The sequence below is a fragment of the Lactuca virosa genome, chromosome 9, assembly GCF_052849685.1.
Source record: "Lactuca virosa cultivar CGN04683 chromosome 9, Lactuca_virosa_CGN04683_v6, whole genome shotgun sequence".
Taxonomy (NCBI): Eukaryota; Viridiplantae; Streptophyta; class Magnoliopsida; order Asterales; family Asteraceae; genus Lactuca; species Lactuca virosa.
This window is the reverse complement of record NC_136434.1, coordinates 37250123-37268287: the sequence shown is the minus strand read 5'-3', so window position 1 is coordinate 37268287 and position 18165 is coordinate 37250123. Positions and strand designations below refer to the sequence as shown.

The 18165-nt window shown below is 36.1% G+C and overlaps 1 pseudogene; it reads left to right on the top strand.

Annotated features, from left to right (window-relative positions):
• Positions 1–701: 701 nt before the first annotated feature.
• Positions 702–2390, top strand: LOC145138262 (3-ketoacyl-CoA synthase 12 pseudogene; annotated as a pseudogene).
• The last annotated feature ends 15775 nt before the right edge of the window (positions 2391–18165 follow it).

Here is an 18165-nt window from a genome sequence, read left to right as displayed (position 1 = left end):
AAAACTCTATGTTACTACCGTACCATGATTACTCAATTGATATAGTATTATCAGCCAAACATATTTGTTATCAAACATATTGCTTACTAACATTTTTGGTTACAAATATTTTTGGTTTCAACTGGTAAAATGTTTGTTGGTTTTTCACGGCATATATTTGTGGCATATATTTGTAGCTCTACAACTATATAATATTTATTTTAATATATAAAATATGAAAAATATGTCACAAAAAACGTATTGAAAAAGTATTATAATTTTTATAAATTTATATTTTATAAATAAAATAACATTAAATATATAATACACTTAATTAATAAGTAAAGGAATAATAAATATTTAAAAGTTAAATATAACTAAAAAGATATAACAAAATATATAAACCTAAAAATAATGACCGTGGTCCATATACTATATATTAAATGATCAATAATTTTTTAAGCCGATATTTAGTTAGTGGTTATAAATAATCAAATAGCAATTAGTAAAAAAGGAAAATGAAAACCATGATGATGTATTTCAACTTTTTATCTGTAAAATCTTTCAAAAAAAAAAATCTTTTTATCTATAAATATTTGAGAGATGTGGTCAAAGTTATCTCACAAAAGTCTACCTGTGATATTAATATTTTATACAATACTAGTGAGGCATGCAAGTTGTACACGCTACACACCCCTTTTTATACCAATGTGTCTATTAGCTTCCAATTACACACAACGTAAAGAAACTTGCAAACATACATACATACATCTCTCTCCCAACTGCCTCTCTCACTATATATATCTACATATCTATTTGTTTGTGTCTCTCTATATCTTCTCACTATATATATCTACATATCTATTTGTTTTTGTCTCTCTATATCTCTCTATATTCTGAACTTCTGATATGGGTTATGTTTTGACCATCGTATTTTGTTTTCCTCTCTTCTATCTCTTCTGCATTCTCCTCAACTTTCTTGAAAAAAGAAGGCATCAAAACTGTTACATACTCGATTACCAGCTCTACAAACCTTCCGATGACAGGAAACTAAGCACTGAGTTTTCCGGCGACATTATCAAGAGGAACACGAATTTGGGTCTTAACGAGTATAAGTTCCTTCTCAAAGCCATCGTAAGTTCCGGCATTGGAGAAGAAACCTACGCCCCAAAAATGATGTTTGAAGGACGTGAAGAAAACCCTACTCATGATGATGCGATCAACGAGATGGAAGAGATTTTCATAAATAGTATCGGAAAACTCCTCGAGCGTACCGGCGTTCAGCCAGATAGTATCGATGTTCTGGTGGTCAATGTCTCGATGTTGACCTGCATGCCGTCGTTATCCGCCAGAATCGTGAACCGATACAAAATGAGACATGATGTGAAAACGTACAATTTGTCCGGGATGGGGTGTAGTGCGAGTTTAATCTCGATAAATCTCGTTCAAAGTATTTTTAAGTCGAAGAGAAATCAATTGGCGATGGTGGTGACATCGGAATGTTTAACTCCGAACTGGTATTCCGGTAATGACAGGTCGATGATACTATCGAATTGCTTGTTTAGGTCAGGTGGGTGCGCCATGATCTTAACAAACAAACCGAGTCTGGTTCACAGGTCCATGTTCAAGCTCAAGGTTTTGGTTCGAACCCACCATGGTTCTAAAGATGAAGCTTATGGCTGCTGTTTACAAACAGAAGACGCTCAAGGTCGAGTCGGGTTTCACCTCGGTAAAACCCTACCAAAAACAGCCACCCGAGCCTTCGTCGATAACCTAAAAGAAATCGCACCAAAGATCCTCCCACTGCGGGAACTCCTCCGTTTCGCCGCTCTCTCATTTGCCCGGAAAACTCTCCAAAACGTCTTCGGAAAGTCATTCTACGCGACTCGACCCATGATCAACTTCAAAACCGGCATAGACCATTTCTGTCTGCACACCGGAGGTAAAGCCGTGATCGACGCCGTCGCTCAGAGCCTGAACCTCAGCCAATTTGACATAGAACCAGCACGTATGACACTCCACCGGTTCGGAAACACGTCGGCAAGTAGTCTCTGGTATGTTCTCGGCTACATGGAGACGAAGAAGAGGCTGAAGAAAGGTGATAAACTGTTCATGATCAGCTTCGGAGCCGGGTTCAAGTGCAACAGTTGCTTATGGGAAGTGGTGCGAGATCTTGAAGGTGAAGGGAATGTATGGAAAGACTGTAACATTGAAAGCTACCCACCGCTGACCTTAGAGAACCCTTTCATGGCGAAATACGGTTGGCTTCACGACGTCGACGACATCTCAACGCTCAACATTCAAGAATGAAAACGAAAGAAAAAAAAAGTAAAAAGAAAAAGGTCAATTTTTATTTCCATTAAAATGATTGTTTTATTTATAGCAATAATAGTTAAATGTTTTCATGTTTATAGTAGTTGAGTTGTGTGTGTATTTATTTTGGTTGTTGTGCGTTTTCTATTTTACAATGGAATAGCGACACAAAAAATGCTTTTTTTTTCTATTACAAAAGACCCGAAAACCATACGTTATATGCATTTATGAATTCACTCAATAAAACAAAGTAGATGTTCTAGATAAACTCTGGATGTTGCTTTTTTTATCTTATGTGTACTTACCGAAAACAATAGTTCAAAATAAAATATTTAAATATTTATAATTTGTATTATGTAAGATTTAGGTTAGTGATATTAAATTTTATTTTTACAATAAAAATTATTTTTGTATAAAGTAAAAGGGGGAGAGGATGTAGGAGAACAAGTATACAGCTGTGGACATTTATTTCCTGTATAAATCTATTTTTATATCGATATTAATATGGCTTTAATGGGTTGTACTTTATTTTAATAATACGTATCTATAAAGAAAAAAAAAATCAAACAATCGCTCATGTGTTGTAGACAGTGGAGTAGTTGGGGCCTTCCTTCACCAAAAGAACAACTCATCAATGCACACTTAAATTTGATCCAAAAATACTATATATACACCTCAAACTTGTATAGTCGGTTTATTATTACCATTAATGGCAAATTCACTAATAAGTTTTTAAATTATTACAAACAAGTTTTGACTAATGTTACAAACAAGTCTTTAAGTATATAATAGTAATTCAAACTTGATTGAGCCAAAATTTATGGTATAGAATTAAACTCTGAAGGTATAACAATTAGAATTTACATATATAGCGTTTTAAACCCTTAACAAGTATTAGTAACCAAAAATAGTGGTGACTGTATTAGAGGCTTAATGAACAAAAATAATGGTTACTCCATCGGAGGTGTAATGATGGAAAATAGTGGCCTAATGACAAAAAAAAAAATGGTCATTACCGTAGAGATTTAGGGATCAAAAGTATATGTTAATCTCTTTGGATCGAGTTCGAATAAAGTTTGCTTTATTGTTTTAACAGGTATTTTTGAACTATTTAAGTTTCAGGGTTCGAATTTACTTTATCAAACATATTTCTATTGGATGTTTCAACTTATTTAAGTTCTCAACTGAAAGTACTTGGTGAACATAATGCCATGGAGTTGACTTGGAGTTTTGATTTGACTGGTTCAGCTGTACTAAAGCAAAAAAGTTCTATGACAATAAATATTAAGATAAGAATAGCTATAAATATATATTATATTTTGTGTCATTTATGTTTTTTAAGCATTCATCAATAATACATGATGCAACATGCCATTTATTTTTGTATGTGGGGTGCAAATACAAGAGGATGATGGAACACATATAAGTCTTACCAGGTTGGAAACTTTGATTTATGTCATGACAATCTTTTATAAAATAAGTGTTGAACTTGTTGATTAAAATATTGTTGTGTAAATGTAAACTATGTGGATGTATTATGTTGAATGGTCGAATACTATGACATGCCTCAATTATGTCAGGTTTAAATGTTGAATGATCCATACACCAATTCCAACTTCTGACAAGACTTTTTTTATAGAAGGATTCTCTCTCGATCAATAACTTTCATTTCTTGAAGCTCAATTGCCCTCTGTTGTTTCTAGCATATAAACTAATATCAATGCCATTTTGAGGAGTTGGATTCAAAATTTTGAATATCATAAGAAATTCATTGAATCTCAATTTGATGATTTGCGAGTTGATATGAAAGTTTGGAATAACGCCATCTATATTCAATACGATCAACATTATTCCTCATATACTATGTTTCTTAGAACATGTGATAAGTTGAATATTGCCATCGGAACCTTTCTTATGGATATCTATCATTAATCCATCTCTCTCTTAGCTAGTTGTATTTGTGCAGACAGATCATGTTATCAATTCTCAACCATATGTTGTAGTATCACCATCTACTTAGTGTCATGAAGATCCCATGAAATTAACTTGATACTATCATAAGTACAGTTGTAAATGAACCGAACGAACATGAACGAAGACTTGTTCATGTTCGTTCATTTAAGTTAGTCGAACAAACGAACGAACACGAATAGATAAACGAATGAGTTTGCTTGTTCATATTCATTCATTTAACAAATTAAATTGTTCATGTTCGTTCATTTATGTTCGTGAACATGCTAAACGAATGTATGAATGGAGATGAACAAACATAATTGAATATATAAGAACATAAAGAAACATATAATATAGTAACATAATCAAACAAAGTTGAACATTTATGAACATAAAATGAACTTAAATGAATGAACATAAACAACGTAAACGAATGTTCACAAACATAATTTGTAACGTCTGCAGATTCAAGCTATTCAGTTAAGATATAATAAGCGTTAAAAAAATGAATTTTTGATAGAAAATTATTTAGGATAAATAATCATAAACAAAGTTATAATATATATGACAAAGGTTTTGTACATATAAAAAACGTTGAAATCCGACTTCTTATGAAGAAGTTATGTTTCTTCGAAGTAAACAGACATGACTCTGCGTATCGTAAAAAGTAGATTTTTGATAAATTACTTTTTAGCATAAGTGATCTAAATGAAAGTCGTAGTAGTCATTAAACCGAGAGTGTGCATATAGAGAATGTCCAAATCTGACTTCGTGAGAGGAAGTTATGATTTTTCGAAGTTTCAGCGCAAAAATGTGGGCACAAAAAACGAAATTGAAATCAGCCGGTTGTTAGAAAAAACAATCTAAACGAGATTTGAAGATGTCGTTAAGTAACATCCCAAAAACAATGATAATTTTTTTCATTTTTAAAGTCATTAATTCCATACATTAGATGTCTCAAAGTCAACCACAATACAAAGTATCAAAATCATGAGAGTAAAAATAATCGTAAGTGTGGAATCATGATGGGGATGTTGTGCCATCATGTCGGGCCCTTCCCTTTTTCGTACTGGAAGTACCTGAAATCATAAACATAAATTGTAAACACAAAGCTTAGTGAGTTCCCCAAAGTACCATATACCATACATACAATTGGACCCAACCCTGGGGTATATTTCAACCCAAAATACACTCATGGGCCCAGCCTTGGGGTATGTTTCAACCCAATCATACATACATGGGCCCAACCCTATGGTTTCTTTCAACCTAATCATACATGCAAGAGTCATAAAGACAACTAGCATCCTACATAACACAATCCAATGAGCCGACATTGGTGCCTTCGACCCACAAGTACAGTGAGAAGACTCATCTCTTAGACAAGGCTCAACTGCTACTGCTCTCACTGTCAAAACACCGCTACTACGCACCACCTATACAGTCATACCGTATAAAACTCTTAGCTCTTCTTCCAAAACTAGGTGTTTGACCAAAAGTCAACTCAAGCCAAAAGTTAACGGTCAAAGTCAACAGTCAATGTTAACTTTAGTCAACAGCCATGCCTTGGCCATCCATGGCCACGTCGTGGCCCTCATATATCGAGACAGTCACGATTTTCCTAGTCGCCACTCTGTGGCGACCTAATGTCATGTCGTGGACACTAGGTTTCCAACAACTTAATGGGTTAAGCCGTTTTCTTCGATTCCCAGAGCTCCAAAGCTCGGATCTGGTCCAAAACATGGTCTAGAATGATAAATTTTCCAACTTTATCAATTAATACCACCCTAAAGATTAAAATCTCAAACCCTAGGCTCCAAAAAGACTAAATAAGACATGGATTCACCCACTAAGCACTTATTCCAGAAAGTCCTTAGCTCATTTACTCTAGAAGGGTTTCTAATGCAAAAATCATCATAAAAGTTTGTGCTTTATGGACATGCATGTCTAGAATCCATAAAGAGTCAAAATAAGTTTTTGATAAAAATCACATGCGTGGCTCAAAAACTAAACTACACTTTAGATCCAAAACCATATTCATACCAAATGATCACCCACCTGGAATTCGAGGTCCGGTCGACGCCGGTCTACATAACTCTTCTGCCGACTTTGCACGATTCTCAACTTATCGATCACCTGATGTATCAACTCAGTGGTCTTAAGTACTACCTCAGTACTTCCCATGACCCGATGTCCGACCTTGCCCCACCAAATCGAGGTCCTACACTTCCTTCCGTACAACATCTCGAAAGGTGGTCGATCAATACTGGCATGATAATTGTTGTTGTAGGAGAACTCGGCCAGTGAAAGGTAAGTATCTCAACTCCCTCCAAAATCTAGCACGCATACACGCCCTAAGCATATCTTCGAGCGTTTGAATCGTCCGCTCAAAATGTCTATCGGTCCGGGGTTGTATGCTGTACTGAAATGCAACTGAGTACCAAAATCCTTATGAAACTTCCTCCACAACCTAGAGGTTAAAAAAAACATCTCGATCCGAAACCGCCAAAACTGGAACCCCGTGCCGAACCACCACCTCCCGGATATAAATGTCAGCCAACTTCTCGGTAGATATACTCTCAGCGATCGGTATAAAATGAGGACTCTTGGTCAATCTATCAACAATGAACCAGATATAGTCAACCCCACATGTCGTCCTTGGCAAATTTGTGAAGAAATTCATGGTGATCTCTTCCCTTTTCCACATGGAAATGGGTAACGACTGCATCTTGCCATGGGGTCTCTGATGTTCGGCCTTGACTTTCCGGCAAGTCAAGCACCGCCCCACAAACCATGCTATCTCCTTCTTCGTACAGAGCCACCAATAGCTCAACTTCAAATCCTTATACATATTTGTGGCTCCTTGGTGGATCGAAAACTTTGACATATAAGCCTCCTCCAACACTGTCTGCCTAACCCCACCAGTAGTTGGGACCCAAACCCTTCTACACTAAGTCAGCAAGCCCAAATTATCTCTAACGAACAATGGAATTTGATCCCTGATTCGTTCCGACTTCCAATTTTCATTCTTCAATCCTTCCATATGTGCCTTCTTAATCATATCTAAAAGAGGAGAAACAATAACCATCCTCAGTGTAACGCCCGCAGATTCGGGCTAGTAAATTTAAGGACAATGAGCGTCAAAAATGACTTTTTGATGGAAGATTATTTAGAAGGAGTAATCTTAAATAAGTTGTAGTATATGTTACAAGGATTCCGTACATATAAAGAACGCTGAAATCCGAGTTATAACGAAGAAGTTATGACCCGTCGAAATTTCGCGACATAACCGGCACGACACAACGCGACCTAAATATTGAATTTACGATAGAGAGATATTTGGCCTTAGCGATCTAAATGAAAGTCGTAGAATACGTTAAACCGAGAGCGTTCATAAAAAGAACGCCCAAATCTGACTTCGTATGAGGAAGTTATGATTTTTCTAAGTTTCAGCTTAGAAGTAGACAGCTAAAAACTCGAATTTTAGATCGAGTGATTTTTAACCGATACAACCTAAACCAGAATCGAAGGTCTTGTCAATAGTAGTACAACGGTAAAAAGACAGACGAAAACGGACGTCGGATGAAGAAGTTATGAATTTTTAACAGATTTCCTGTCCCGGTCTGTTAAAAATAATAATATTAAAATTAAAGTCAAAATTAGCCGATGAAGTCTAAACGAAAGTTGTAGAGCGTAATTTTACCTACGCGTGCATATAAAGAACGTCAAAAACGGAGCCCGTATGCAAAAGTTATGGATTTTAGAAGTTTTGGCTCAAAAATCGAGAAAAACACGAAATCCGAGAAATTTCGCATGGTCCAGAATAGGCCACGTCACCCTCGCTCGTAGCATGCCACGTGTCCAATTTGCTGAGTCATCCGAGGCCACCTGGCGAGGCGTGTCGCACCATCCTCGCACCGAAGGCTCGGCTAATCAGAAGCCGCCTCGTGCATTCCCCGTGTCCGATCTCGGTGAGTCAGCAGACGCGTGTCCGATCCGGAGAGCAGTCCGAAGCGTGGTCCAATAGGCGTCCGACGCGTGCCCCTTCGCGTGTCCGAGTCTCGCACGAGCCACCTGGCCCTCGCATCTGACGCCGCGTGGAGCCTTCTCAGCCGCAGATCTTCGGTCTCGCACCCTATAAAAGGGGGGCTGCGAGACTTGTCGGGTAATGTTTGATTTTTGCCCATTTTCACCCCTTATTCCATATTTTGGCTAACTCCACTTCCCCCGAACCCCGATATTATTTTTAATACCCGAAACACGCCCCGAAGTTCCCGAAGAGCCCGAGAAATTTATCTTTTCGGTTTTAAAGCTCAACCCTCGCAGAGCCCGGTTTCTCAATAAAACTCTCGGTTTTATTTGAAACGATTGTTTTAGGAAACGAAGTGCTGCCCGATTATCGTTAAATCAAGTGAGTGCATATTATTTTCATCTTACACATAGATTGATGTATTTTATATAAATTACGTGCTATGTATGCATATTATCTGTATACTTGCTATCTATGATGGATGAACAATTTTATAAATGTTTTAATTTATTTAAACTGTATATGTATTTTATATCTACAAATATGTTGGGTAAAACATGGGTAGATGAATTAGATGATGTGTGATGAAATAAAAATTGATGAGAGGTATCGATGTTTAAGATGATCTAGTCATCTAGTAGAGTATAGACAACGACCACAGACTATTCTAGATAGTCCAGTGGAACGTTAGCAGACTCGTAACCTGTAGGTATTTTTGAACTAAGTGTTCATTATGTGTTTTTGAACTATGTGTTCATCAGGTATTTTTGAACTACGTGTTCATCCGATAAGTATCATGTACAAAGTCCTTCTTTTTGACATTATTACGTGTCGGGGTACGGGAGCGTACGGGAGTACTTTATTAGTATTTTCCCTATACTTTTTATTTTGAAGAGCTTTGGAGTCTTCGTTTCTTTTATGAAGTGATCGGACGAGCTTCATGTGTCAGCGTTTCCTTTCACGAAGTAATTGAAGGAAATTCGTAAACTGCCTAATGAAGTGTGTCGGTAATAGACCACTACTAGGTATGTCTGGGGTTATGAAGCTGGATAGGGTGAGTATGGGGGTAAAATACCTCACGATATTCAGATCACTGCTAGGTAAAGTTCGATGCCGGATAGGGTGAGTCTGGGGGTAAAATACCTCACGATATTCGGACCACGGCTAGGCATTGTTATCTAGATAACTACCCCTGACTTAATTTTCTTGTGGTTCTTTCTTTTACGAACGAAGGTTCGTGGTGAAACTTATTCATTTCCCTCATTTGATGTCTTTATCGATCCTCGTTTGCTGCTAGTGAATTTCCGAAGCAGCTTCGTCAGTTTGTTGTTCATATCGATCCTTTAGGCTATATCTTGTAAGATCAATGTATAGGATCAGTATGTGGGGATCAACGTTCGTTAGTGCTTGTAGTATAAACCTCGGGTAGCGATGGACTTCGTGCCTATTCCTTAGGAAAATTCCTTAGGAATGAGTGGTAGATAATTCTTAGGGTAGATCCTTAAGAAATGAAGAAGATAATGGGGATGGGTAATTGGGTTAATTGTTTGATGATAAAACATAATAACTTTATTATTGTGGGTTGAAAACCCTATGTACTCACCAGGTTTCCTAACCTGACCCACTCAGTTTATTTGTATCACAGGTGTCGATACGAAGCTACTTTACACTGAGAGATTTAAAGGAGATGTAGATCACTAATGTAAATAAATGTAAGGTCTGTTTATGCTTATGTTTCAGTATTGACGATGACATCCCAAAGTTTTAATATGAACAAAATACATTTCTTCGGAAATGCTTTGATAATGTATTTATCATGTTTTTCTGGGAACAAATTCCGCGATGTATTTATTTAAAAATATACTCTGATTTTCAAATAAAGCATAAACAAATCGGTCTTTTCTGGCCGTGAAATTTGGGGATGTCACACTCAGACATAAATCTCCAATAGGTGCACTAGTCGCCTTGCAGATCAAGACATCGACCACAACATTAGCCTTCCCGGGGTGGTATAGGATCTCGCAATCATAATCTTTCACCACATCCAACCATCTCCGCTACCTCATGTTCAGATTCGGCCGATCCATCAAGTATCTCAGACTCTTGTGGTCAGCATAGATAGTACACCTGAACCCATAAAAAAAGTGTCTCCAAATCTTGATGAAAAAAACCACAACCCCTAACTCCAAATCGTGCGTAGGGTAATTCGTCTCATGAGGCTTTAGTTGTCATGAAGCGTATGCAATCACGTGACCCCTCTGCATGAGTACAACCCCCAATCCCGAGATAGGCGCATCACAATAAAGTACAAAATCATCCATACCCTCGGGAAGTGTGAGAATTGGGGCCTCGCATAATCCCTGTCTCAACGTCTCAAAAGCAGACTGTTGTTCGGGCCCCCATTGAAAAGTAACATTCTTCTTCGTCAAGTGGGTTAATGGTACAACGATCTTGGAGAAATTATGGATAAACCTCGAATAATAACCCACCCAACCTAGAAAACTCCGAATCTCAGATGGCATTCTCGGAACCTCCCACCTCATTACTGCCTCAATCTTGACTGGATTGACCAATATACCCTTCTGGTTGACGATGTCCCCCAAGAACTGCACCTTGTGCAACCAAAACTTACATTTGGAGAACATTGCATACAAACTCTCCCCCCTCTAGGTCTCCAAAACCTCCCGCAAATGATTCTCGTGCTGCTCCCTGGTCTTGGACTAGACCAGAATATCATCAATAAACACAATCACATACCGATCCAGCATCGATCTGCATACCCGGTTCATGAGATCCATGAATGTTGTTGGTGCATTGGTGAGCCCGAATGGCATCACAACGAAATCGTAACCAAGATATTTAAAAGGAAAGGATCTCGCTTCACATCCAAGAATATTGGCCCAATTTGCAATTTCGCCATCGGAAGTCCCAATTCCAAACACCTTTAATTTGTGAAAGTTCACTTTTAAACCAGAAGATATGTGAAAGCATCTTAGAATTCGTGCAAGATTTTTAGATTGGATCTCTACCATTCACCAATAAATATTGTGCCGTCTGCATAGAGTAAGTGTGAGAGAATAGGTCCTCCATTTGGGATTTGGACACCTTTGAATAGTCCTTTGTCTCTGACAGCCTCCAACGCCACGTTAAGACCTTCCCTGGCTATCATGAAGAGGAGGGGTGAGAGTGGGTTGCCTTGGCGTACACATTTGGATATTTTAAATTCGTTCGTCGGAGACCCGTTAATGATCACAGAAGCATGGGATGAATTCAAGCATCCCTTAATCCACAGTTGCCATTTAGAACCAAAGCCCATCTATGCAAGGATAGAGTCAAGGTACTCCCAATTTATCGAATCAAATGTTTTATATAATATAATACTTATAATCCAAAAGAGCGGGGAAACCATTGCCCTCAAGGCCCTTATAGCCTTCCACTCCCAATCACATCCCTAGCATACATACTTGTAATTCAAATGATCCTTCCTTTTTATTCAAAAATTTAGAGACACACACTCAAAAAAGTTATTGAAGAACCAATTAATACAATAGGTGAATGAAGAACAATAAGCCATTATCTCAATATAAATCAAGGGAATTGAAATTTGTGTAGGTCACCACCACAACGAAATTCATACAATAATTATTGGTGAATGAGCAAAAATTCATGCCTAAATCATCTCAATGGATTATCTTATTCTCAAGACAATCAAGAAAGATCAAATGAGTTAGGAATGGCAACGGGGCAGGTTCGGGGCGGGGCATGGTTTCCCAAACCCGCCCCGATATTTTTCGGGTATCTTATCGGGGCGCCCCATTGGGTTTCGGGTTTTCCCGTCGGGTTTCGGGTATCTTATCGGGTTTATAACAATTCATAACAAAATCTTTATTCCGTTTTAAGGTACCCCGATGTCTTATAAAAAACACATGTTCTAGCTTCCCTTTTAAATTAAAAACATGATGCATCACTTTAATAAAATAAATTGGACGTTATATTAAAAATTAATTGATTTAAGTTTAGTATAATATGTCAAAACATAAATAATTGTTAATAACTAAGAAGATTATTTGATTTAAATTTAGTGTAATATGTCAAAACATAAAAAATGATCATTCACACCATATTTTTAAAAACTAAAAAGATTGTCCACAGTAAGTATTTTATCTTTAAATGCGTGCAATTAACATCAAAAGGATTCGTGTGTGTGTGTGTGTGTGTGTGTGTGTGTGTGTGTGTATATATATATATATATATATATATATATATATATACTAGTAGAATACCCGCGCGATGCAGCGGGCGGCGAATAGTTTTATTACGGTGATTAGTAAATTTTAATGTTAATTTGTAATTTTTATGGATAACTTGGTAACTGTTATAAAATAAATATAAATTAAAAAGAAAGATAAATTTCAAAAAATAATTTTATTTTGACAATTAATTTTTTATGGATAGCATCTATAGATTCTTATTAACATGTTTGGTGTCAATAAGAAAAAATAGATTTATTATTATTATTATTATTATTATTATTATTTGAAAACTACAAACGATTAACTGGAAGCTTACTCGTAAATTTTTAGCAAGCACCCCAAATTCAGCCCTTATAAAGATTTCCAAAGAAAAATTCCTCACATGTGGCACTTATAGAGGTATTACAGTATTTCATTTATATAGTTATTTGTTGATAAAATAATGCAAGAAAAAAAACATATCTTATTTATTTACTTGCTTATTATACATCCTAGAATGCAAGAAATAAAATGTTGTGACCTTGTAAAAAAACACATAAAAGCAGGCTGCTATGACATACAAAATAACAAAAATAAATTGTGTTTCTTGCATTTAACTCTAAATTTACAAGATAGGAACCCAACCCAAAAAAATGAAACAAAAGAGTGCAAAGAAAAATATAAGACCCTCATCATGCAAACTTCTGTATGAATAAACTGAAAAATACAAAAACGCCCATCACACTTTTGTTTTTCCATGCACTTAATACGCACATCAAACAAACTTATGTATCCCTTCACCATCCACGACTCCCCACCTGTTTGGTTTATCTTAAACGTCATTTGCTGCAGATATTAAAAATAAAAATATAAAAAAAAAAGTTATATATTTGTGTTAAAAAAAAAGTAGATTGGTATTTCTTGCATTTAATTTAGTTTTGAAATCCATGTGTGACATCATTTGCATGATATCCTTTGCAATCTAACTATTTTCAAAACCCACAAAGAAACTTGAACGTTCATATTACCTCACCTGCACATACTTAGCATAAAGTAACAAACAAAAAAAAATCTTTTAGTATTTGCACATTAAATATCAAAATAACTTCATTGTGCTCCTCACACAATTTTGATTTGTCATATATAGGCAACAATGATCTGAAGTCTGAACTAAGTAGGGATGAGCATTAGGGCCGAAAAACTAAACATGACTCGCAACTGCAGCAGAACCGGTTAGGACCGAAACAAAATTTCCGAATCAGTTCCCAGTTTTGTGAATTGGGCTTAATCGGTTTTCTGTTCTTTTGGTCCAGTTCTAACGATTTTGGGTTTATTCGGTACTAAAAACCCGGAATGTAGTGTTTTTTCCCTTGTATTAGTAGGATATGTACGCACCTGTTAATCGCACAACACAAAACAAAAAAGAAATCCTTTTGCACTATTATATCATTACTGTTAGTTTGGTAACTACCGGTTTTTTCATAATTTGTTATGAGCAATACATTTGTAAGTCATGTAATACACATATTCTGGAAAGTGACTACCTTATAAAGGATTAAACCAAAAGTTGAGCAAATACCATATAATTTCACATGAAAATAACCCCAGTTAAGACAAAGTAATGCAAAAAAGATTCTATTTGAAAACAACCCCTAAGTTTTAAACATGTACCAAGCAACATCTTACAAAAAAAATCCCAATTTTTCTGGGTTTAGAACCTAAACCGGTGCTTTTTGGTTCCAAAGGAAATTACCCATGTTTTTCGGTCCTACCCAGTTAATACCCAAATCAGATAGAAAGAAGCACCTTGGTAACATGAACTCCAACTTTGTCTAGAGAACCAAATCGGTTGAAGTAGAACCACAAGAGCAAAAGAGATAACCATTGAAACAAACATCTAGTAATTGATAAAATGCAACACTAAATTTATTAAAATACTAATTTTTTGTCAAATGGTAACCATCTAAGATTGTGTCATGTCATGTGTGGACGACCTGATGTTCTCCTTCTGATGTCTCTATATATCCTACTCACTGTTTCATATATACATGAAAATAAGGAGAGAAAGAGAGCAACTGATGGTTCATGGCAAGGTACATATGTTTTTTGCTATTGTATGTCCTGGAAAAACTCATTTATATTAGATGTGATCATTGTGAAACTAAAGTCAATCTTACGAACACTCAAACTAGTAACTTTGTTTACTGCTTTACATTTCAGCTAAAAAGCACAGATGTCAGTATAGTTAAATTAAAGCCAATATTAGATACCCTACCTGCAGATTAAACAAAAGCACACATTCTTTTAACCCAAGTCTGTTACAACCAACCTGCAAACTGTACAAAAGCACACACCAAGTCAGTTAAAAGCACACAAGTTCAGGACTTGTTTTCACTATAAAAAATCATACACATACACCTAAATTCATAAAACCTAAATAGACGCATGATGAATATGGTCAATCTAAAGGACATCGAAATTCAAAGTAAATAATTAGAACAAATTGGGAGTTTAGGCATGGAATCTGTATATTTTTCAATGATGGGAGCATTGGAATTTAAATCTTGAATCTTTATAATCTGCACCATGCGAAATGAACAATTAGGTCTGTTAAAAATAATGCATATAGAAGTTACAGAATGTGAGAGAGAAGTTTATTCAGCTAGAGATTGATACGAAGGATCGAGTCTATTAAAAACTAACATACAATTATTATTAGTCTCGGATCTGCAAAGCCAACACAAAAAACATTGTTTGGATATGAATGATTGGGTCTCTTACAAACCCTCGTGTCCAATCAGCCCATAACTACTGTGTAGTACCTGAAGGTCACAACACGTGATGAATGTAAGTATATTTTCATGGCACCAAATGAGAAAAAAAAACCAAATTAACCTGATTTCATAGAGGAAGAAAAAAACTGGTTGATCTTATAATTCTGTCAATCGAGAGATGAAGAGGGAGGAATATGAATGGTGGCGACGGTGGAAGTGAGCTAAGTCCAGGGTTTAAGATCCAGATAGATACTAAAGGGAGGAGCGGTGTTGAAGGATTCGTGTTCGTTTGGTTTTCTATGGTGGTACTGACAGACGCGTATCAGTGCCATTTATGGTCGAAATATTCATGGTTGGGGTATATTTGAGAGAAAGGGGTAGAGGGTAGGTGGCAGAGCAGGAGCCGGATGTGGGTTGTTTAAGGCGAAAGGATGCGGAATAACGTTTAGGGTTGTGTTAATGGTTGCAGGTAGTCTCATTCTAAGATTTCGTAGAATCAACAGCGACGAATGGCACTGTTTTTGTTCATAGATCGTGTTGTGATGTTGGCGGTTGGAGATGGTGGTTGTGGTGGCGGCCGACGTTAGGGTTAGAGATGTTACCGGCGAAGGAAGAAACGAATCGTGGAGCAACAAATCGTGGAGCAACAAATGAAGATGAATGTAATAATTCGTGGTAAAGAGCACAACATTTCTGAGCAGCCGTGGAACAATAGATGTTACTGCTGAGGAAAGCAACAGGCCGTCCGTGTCTAGGGTTTTTCTTGATATGGGAGAGAGAGAGAGAAAGGAAGATGAGAAGCAATCCGTATAATAGGTTATTTTGAAATTTTGGGTTATTCAAATTTGAATCCCGTTTGGAATTCAAAATTAGCCGCCATTTACTTGTAAATATTCAAGGGTCAAGATTAATTCAATTAAAAATAAATGGCTATGATTTTGTTTCCTTGTTTTTAAGACAATGTCTTAAATTTTATGGGGACCACTAACATATATGTATTATAAAGTAGTAAGATATATATATATATATATATATATATATATATATATATATATATATATATATATATATATATATATATATATATATATAATCGGGGCAGGTCGGGTCGGGGTGAGGAGAACCCACTCCCTGCCCCGAACCCGATAAAAAACCCGATAACGACCCGTTACCCGACCCGAAATGATCGGGTTTCGGGTTTCCCCATCGGGTTCGGGCTTTTTTGTCATCCCTAAAATGAGTCTTCCATCAACAATACATTATGTTTTTCATAAACTATTTATGTTTTGAATTTACCTAGTTATCCATCTTAAAAATGTTATTTTAAATTGTTGAATATCATTCAAGCAAATAGTGCATTAGAAAAACAATCAATGCCGAATATACACTGTGTGTTTGTGCCAAGACTTTCTAATTGGAAATAATATAGTTTTGCTTAGACTAACACAAAACTAAAACTAGTAACCAATATAAGGTCATTAAAGTAGTACCAAAAACCAAATAAGGCATGACCATTTATGGGATTTTCTAAACCTTTATATAATGACCGGATGACAATGACCTTAAAGTATAATGGCTGAACCAATGTACATCCGTCATGTATCATGTACATTTTTATGTATCCGGATGACAATATAAAGGGATGAATCTATAATATTGTGCCCTGTTATCCTGGACCCCCTTGTTAAGAAAAATATATTGGGTTGATTAAAATGTATTCAAAACACAAATAATTCAACAAGGACCATAGTTGGTGGTATAGGAATTATCAAGCATTTGGATGGATTACATTTTTATGTTTTTGTGTAACTTAATGAATATAAATAAATTAAAAATACACGTTACTAATCCGCATGGGTTGGACAGATAATATATACATGTTTTTCTTTATTGGTTTCGAGTTCAAAGACCAAAAAATCTAGACTACCTCTTTACAACTATACATTGATACTTGATAGACCGGAACGAACAATATATACCTCTAAGTTATTTCATAAAAAATAAACCCTAACACTTGATTACAGGTAACATGATACTAATTGGCAATTATGATTAATATGACAAATTAATCTTTAAGTGTCTTTAGTTGATGAATTTCGAATAAATTTGGAGGATTTAGAAGAAATCTTTTAATAAAATTTGTGTTTGGTTGACAACTCAAAGTAATTGGAATTTTTAAAATTCTATTAAATTTTGCAAAAAGGAATTAATCATTCTTTGACTAATTTCAATGATTTTAGATCATTTCCATATATATTATTAAAAGGACAAAAAGGACCCGTCTCATTTTAATTTTAAACATAATTCATCAAAATGAAAACAAATTATGATCATCTTTCCCACACCTCCACCATCCACCCACCTAACCCTACCATCACCTATCCACACACATACCCACCCTCACCCTTACACCCATACCCACACTCACACCTTCACGCCTACGATTACACTACTTCGCGCCCACACTGCCCTCACATCAAACCCATCTCACATCCACCTACCAATATTGTCTCACATACTCCTACATTCATCCATACCCCACGCCCACATACGCCACATCCACACATAACCACAAGCTGACGTTGTCGTCAAACCCCACCACACCCCACACTCAACCTTGTTATCCTCCACCTCCACACCCCACACTCAACCTTGTTATCCTCCACCTGCAACCCAATGAAGGAAAAAGATAATAAATCTACTTTGCTTACACTACTTTGCTTTATATATTATGTGCATATTCATTAAAAAAAACATATGTTTGAGTGGGTAAGAGTTTAATAAATGGAATGGTTTATTAAATATTTGTCATTTTTATTAAAAATAATAATAAGTTACAAAAAAATAATAAATATGCAATTTCTTAATAAATCTGCAAACCAAAACA